Source organism: Triticum dicoccoides, chromosome 3A (assembly GCF_002162155.2).
Source record: "Triticum dicoccoides isolate Atlit2015 ecotype Zavitan chromosome 3A, WEW_v2.0, whole genome shotgun sequence".
Taxonomy (NCBI): domain Eukaryota; kingdom Viridiplantae; phylum Streptophyta; class Magnoliopsida; order Poales; family Poaceae; genus Triticum; species Triticum dicoccoides.
The window spans coordinates 599,574,740-599,581,050 of NC_041384.1; positions in this window are offsets into that span (position 1 = coordinate 599,574,740).

The window sequence follows — 6,311 nt, forward strand, 5'->3', positions numbered from 1 at the left end:
AAGATAACAGTCCGGACGACCTCACGACGGACAAGTTCCTAGAGCAGAAGAACCTCCACAAAAGGGTCGACGCCAATGCGCGTAGCCTAAAAAAGCAGAAGCAGAAGCTCAAAACTGCAGAAGATGCACTCAGAATCAGGTGGAGCAAAGTACTCAACACCGCAGACAAATACGGCGACGGTCGCCACACAAAAAGCTACCCGAAGCGAAAGCTCTCGCCTGAATTTGATGAGGAGGCCCTAGAACCTCCGCAATCAACAAATAAGGAAGCCACCCGGACGGATAAACGACCCCATGGCCAATATAGAGCGGCAAGAGGCGCCGCACACAAGCCAGCACGCAACCCACTCAAGGATTCACATCAAAAAGATGGCCCAGCCAGATCCATCTATGGGCCAAGAAAGCAAGCTTTAGTAAGCAATGCAACACAACAAACATCCAAACACTATGACACACCCAAATACAGGGGTGCCGCACACCCCCTATGTTTCACCGATGAGGTGCTGGACCATGAATATCCAGCGGGATTCAAGCCCGTAAACATAGAGGCGTATGATGGAACGACAGACCCTGGAGTATGGATTGAGGACTATATCCTCCATATCCATATGGCCAAAAGAGACGACCTCCACGCCATAAAATACTTACCCCTCAAGCTCAAAGGGCCAGCCCGGCATTGTCTTAAAGGCCTTCCCGAAAACACCATTGGAAGTTGGGAAGAGATCGAGGATGCTTTTCGGGCAAATTTTCAAGGGACCTATGTCCGGCCTCCGGCTGCAGACGATTTAAGTCATATAACTCAACAGCCCGGAGAGTCAGCCCGGAAACTCTGGAACAGATTTCTTACTAAAAAGAACCAGATAGTCGACTATCCGGACGCCGAAGCCTTAGCAGCTTTCAAACATAGCGTTCGAGACGAATGGCTCGCCAGACACCTCGCCAAGAAAAGCCAAGAACAATGGCCGCATTAACAAGCCTCATGTCCCGCTTTTGCGCGGGAGAGGACAACTAGTTGGCAAGATGCAGCACCAGCGACCCAAGTACATTCGAAGTCAGGGACGGAAATGGGAAACCGCGTCGTAGCAAGGACCAGCGCCGGAATGAGGGAAACAGCCCGAAGAGCACGGTAGTCAACACCGGATTCAAAAGCTCTCGGCAGGGTCAGAAAAAGCTGCCCCTCAAGGATAACAGGCACGAGCTATCTAGCCTAAACAAAATCTTGGACAAAATATGTCAAATCCACAACACTCCCGGGAAGCCTGCAAACCATAACCACAGAGAATGTTGGGTCTTCAAGCAATCCAGCAAACTCAACGCCGAACACAAGGGGCTCGATACACCAAGTGAGGACGATGACGAACCCCACAAGCAGAGCACCGGGAAACAAAAGAATTTCCCACAAGAAGTCAAAATAGTAAACTTACTTCACGTGACAAAAGGGAAAAACAAAGTGGCACCTATAGAGATACGCGCCATGCGGCCTATCACAAAGGAGTCTCGCCACTGGTTGTTAGAACCGATCACCTTCGACCATCAGGATTACTCCGGAAGTATCCAGAACGCAGGTTGGACCGCCTTGGTATTAGATCCGATAACCGACGGATTGCACTTTACACAAGTCCTGATGGACGTCGGCAGTGGTCTAAACCTGCTATATCAGGACACAGTCCGCAAAATGGGGATGGACCCAACAAAAATTCGCCATAACAACACTTCCTTTAAAGGAGTAACGTCAGGCCCGGATGCCCATTGCACGGGTTCTCTCCTGCTAGAAGTAATGTTCGGTTCCCCCGATAACTTCCGCCGCGAAAAGCTACCCTTCCACATCGCCCCATTTTCAAGTGGCTATCAAGCACTATTGGGACGCGAAGCTTTCGCCCGCTTTAACGCAATACCGCATTATGCATCTCTCACGCTTAAGATGCCCGGCCCACGAGGCATCATCTCACTAAAGGGAAACATTGAATGTTCCTCGCGCGCAGAAGAATATACGGCTGCCTTGACAGCCACACATTAAAACAGCTTCACCAACAAAAGCATCTAACAGGTCATTAAGACCACGGACACGGCTAGGCGAGTCCGGAGCAAATTATAATTGATAAAAGGTTTTTGTAGCCATACACCCCTATACAAGGGGCTCCGCATATGTAAAATAAGCGACAATAAGGCTCAATTTTCCCCATCTTGAATTATACTTTGTTGACTTAGTACAACATATATTTCGCACGACTATTCTTCTTTCAACGAAGTTCCTCTCTTTTACAGATGAACACCGTGCTACACCCGTCCAGGACACGGCGCAACGGAGATACAGGCGCAGACGTGCAGCAGGGACCCGTCCCAAGGATTCTCTTTAGATTAAGACCCTGCGTAAACCTTTTTCACTGTATCTTGTTGATGCACATCCCCCGAATTCACAGTATAACCGAGGAGGAGGCTGGCGTCTTGGCATGTGGCCACGTCAGAATTTCGCACGTACCTGGACACCAGGGGCTTATTATCATGGGCATTGCTCAGCCCATTTTTATAAAGACGGAATACCTTAGGGAGTGTTAGGCGTCGCGAGTTTGGCCTTATATGCATCAGCTCCGAATCCTGTCTTTGGTCAAATGTTGGGTTTGCCCGGCTCTTGTGTTTTGCTGCCTTACATTCCGCTCTATCGGCTAAGGTGGCACCAGGAGAACTACTGCGATTGTGCCCCGGTTCAGCCAGGCGAGCACCTCAGTAGAGAAAGCCGAAAACTGACTGTCATGATATAGTGTGAGACTGCTCAACCACTCGATGACCTATCGGAGTCTTCGGGATTCCTCTGCATTAACGAAGGGTCGTTTCTCGGCCAGGCACACACGCGCCCCGAGTTCGGGCGAGCGCAGCGCCACTAGGGGCTATATAGTAGCCCCCTGTCAAACTCCTATGGCTAAGTGAAAGTGATAAAGCATTATAGTCCGATTTCCTAGTTCGCTGCGCTATCACTTCCTTCATGGACCAAGACGTTGGATCAAGTGTGAGAATGCGCCTTCTGCGAACACCCCCGCATTATATGCGTGGGGGCTGAAGCCGACGACTGCCATCTTTCAGATTATATACACATATACCTCAATGGCCGCACAGGAGGCATTATAATACTTGCAGGCACAAGTATAAAAAGCTTCTACAATTCATCAAAATATTATTTTACAATAATACACGTTATTCGAACATAATATCCTTCGACACTGCGTCTCTATCGAACGAGCGCCTTGCAGAACTTCCTGAAAATAGTGCTCAGCAGGTATTCGGCCTCCGTCCGAATCTTGGGATGCAACAGCGGCGGCCTGCATCTCCGCCCAGTATGTCTTGACACGGGCAAGGGCCATCCGCACACCCTCTATGCATGCTGACCTCTTCATCACATTGATATGCGGCACTGCACCAAGGAACTGCTGCACCAAGCTAAAATAACTGTTCGGGGCTGGCCTTTCCGGCCACAGATGATTAACGACATCCTTCATGGCGAGTCCGGACAACCTATTCAGTTCGGCCCATTCGGCCAAACGATCGGTCAACGGAAGCAGCCGCTCCGGATTGTTGAATTGTGACCAGAAGAGCTTCTCCACTTCGCTATCTTTCTGATCTCGGAAATGTTTGGCCGCATCAGCGGCACTCGCAGCTAAATCCAGATATGCGTCCAGCGAACTCCACATCCGGTCCAACGGAGCGTATTTAGGATCTCCAAACTTCATCCGTAGCATAAAGGACTTTCCAGCCACGATATCTCCGGCCTGACGCAGCTCCTCCTTCATCGCTCTCATCGCAGAACGAGCATCCTTGGCCGCTGTAGTGGCCTTCTCCAGGTCTGTCCACTCCGCTCGATCTTCTTTTTCAAGAAGCTTGCAGCGGTCAGCAGCGTTCTTTAACTTCACAGCCATTTCAGCCATTTCCTTCTTGCTTCGACAGTGAGCAGCCTGTTCAGCTTTCAGCTCTTCAATTGCCTTTACGGCAGCCGCATCACTTCTCCCGGCTTGCTCCTTGGCTCGGGCAAGTTCCGCCCGAAGGTTCTCCATGGCAGCGGCCCCATCTGCATCAAGCGCACACGCTGTAAGATACTGGCATCAAGCTCCTCTTACCAGGTGTCTCCGGAGAAATTACATACCTTGTGCCTCGGCAAGCCGCTTGTTGACAAGCGTGATGTCGGCATCTACCACGTCAAGTTGTCGCGTTAGCTCGGCAAATTCATCAGTCCGGCTGGCCACCGGACACTTCGCCACCTACATAGGAAGGCGGCAAAATTACACCTGGGACTATGATCCTCTGCGTGCTGTCGTCTTCGACAACACACAGAGTCTCAGGGGCTACTATCTACACAGGGCGCATCTTATATGCGGAACTGTCAAAAGGTACATCACCTCGCGTACCTCAAAACCTGTCAGTAAACTCCTAACGGCCTTGTGCAACCCGTTTTTAGCAGACGAAATCCTTTCAATTACCATACCCATCAACGTACGGTGTTCCTCTGAGATAGACGCTCGCCCTAACAGATCCTGCAGTTCATCCGACCGAGCACCAGGCGGTGCCGGACTCGTTCGATGGCATTTTTCAAAGACCGGACATGGATGGCCTTGGGGGTCCGTATGACTGCCTTCCAGCCCTGCCAGATTCGGAGAAACCCTCCGTGATGATACCTCAGGATCGCCCGCCTCGTAAGGCGGTACGGCAGGGGGAGGCGTTCCGCTCTCCATCATCTCCGAAAGAAGATCCCTCGAAGATGAGCTCTGCTGAGAAGGGCTGAGATCCGAACTACAAGGTAAAATTTCGGTTATTTTCCTCAGAAATAAAACAAGGATTTATCTCAGTTTAAACGTCCCCTCTCTACTTATGGCTCGGTGGAGGGCTGATCCCCTTGAGGGCATAGTACGGCCGAGGCATCCCCTGGCACAGGACCCTCTGGCGAAGATTTCTTCCCCCGCTCTGAGACCATGGACTCTGGGTCTTCAGAGGCAGTCCTCTTCCTCCCCTGAGTAGAGGAATTTTCGATTCCTCCTTTCCAGACAGCCTCCTTCGGGGATGCAGCAGCTTCTTTGTCCCCCTTCGCTTTCTTCCGAAGGCGCGATCTCCAGCATCCTGGTTAACACGGGATCCAGCAAGGTCTCGGGAAGGGGGGCCGGACACCTGATTAACATCGCCTTCGCTACCCACTCCTGTTTCAAAGACAACTCTTTTAAGGGTGATGTTGTGATAAATGAAAGGATGGTGTCTCCGGGCACAGGGCTACTTACTTGAGTATCCGGACGATTGCAGCTCAGACCTGCGTCCTCCGTAGAATCCGGACACACTACTTGTGGTCCGAAGAACAATTTGTACATCTCCACGGGCGTCATGCCAAGAAAATGTTGGAGAACTCGTGGTCCCTCCGGGTTGAACTCCCACGGGCGGAGGGGGCGACGTTTGCAGGGCAGAACTTGACGAATTAACATAACCTACATCACCACGACCAGACTGATGTCTCTTCCTAGGAGATCGCGGATGCGGCCCTGCAACAAGGGCACGTACTTTGCCGACCCCTAGTCCAGCCCCTTATTGACCCATGACGCCAGTCGTGACGGGGGACCCGAGCGGAAAGCAGGCGGCGCCACCCACTTGGTGCTCCTGGGAGCTGTGATATAAAACCACTCTTGTTGCCATAAGCTGAACTCCTCTTGAAAGGAGCCCTCGGGCCATGGAGCGTCAGTATTCTTGCTTATAACAGCGCCTCCGCACTCCGTGTGTTGTCCCTCAATCATCTTCGGCTCTACTTTAAATGTCTTAAGCCACAATCCGAAGTGGGGAGTAATACGAAGGAAGGCTTCGTACACGACAATGAACGATGAGATGTGGAGGATGGACTCCGGGGCTAAGTCGTGAAATTCCAGCCTGTAATAAAACATGAGCCCCCTCACGAAGGGATCCTTCGTGAAGCCTAGCCCTCGGAGGAAGTGAGACACGAACACCATGCTCTGACTAGGCTTGGGAGTAGAAATAACCTGCCCGTGAGCAGGCAGCCTATGCGAGATTTCACCGGTCAAAAACCTGGCCTCTCTCAGCTTTAGCATGTCTTCCTCCGTGACGGAGGAAGGCGTCCATCGGCCTCAAAGGTCGGAGCCGGACATCGTCGAGGGTCAGAAGCACCTAAAATCTAGGGCCTTGGGTGTTGGAACTCGAGGCGAAGGGCGAATTCGATTGAGATCAAAAGAAAGGAGTAAGGCCTTGGTCTCTTTATAAGAGGTTGAATACCAAGAGCCCTTCCCGTGACCGTTTGGGACTCGTCTTTGATCGAGGAGACACACCAACAAGCA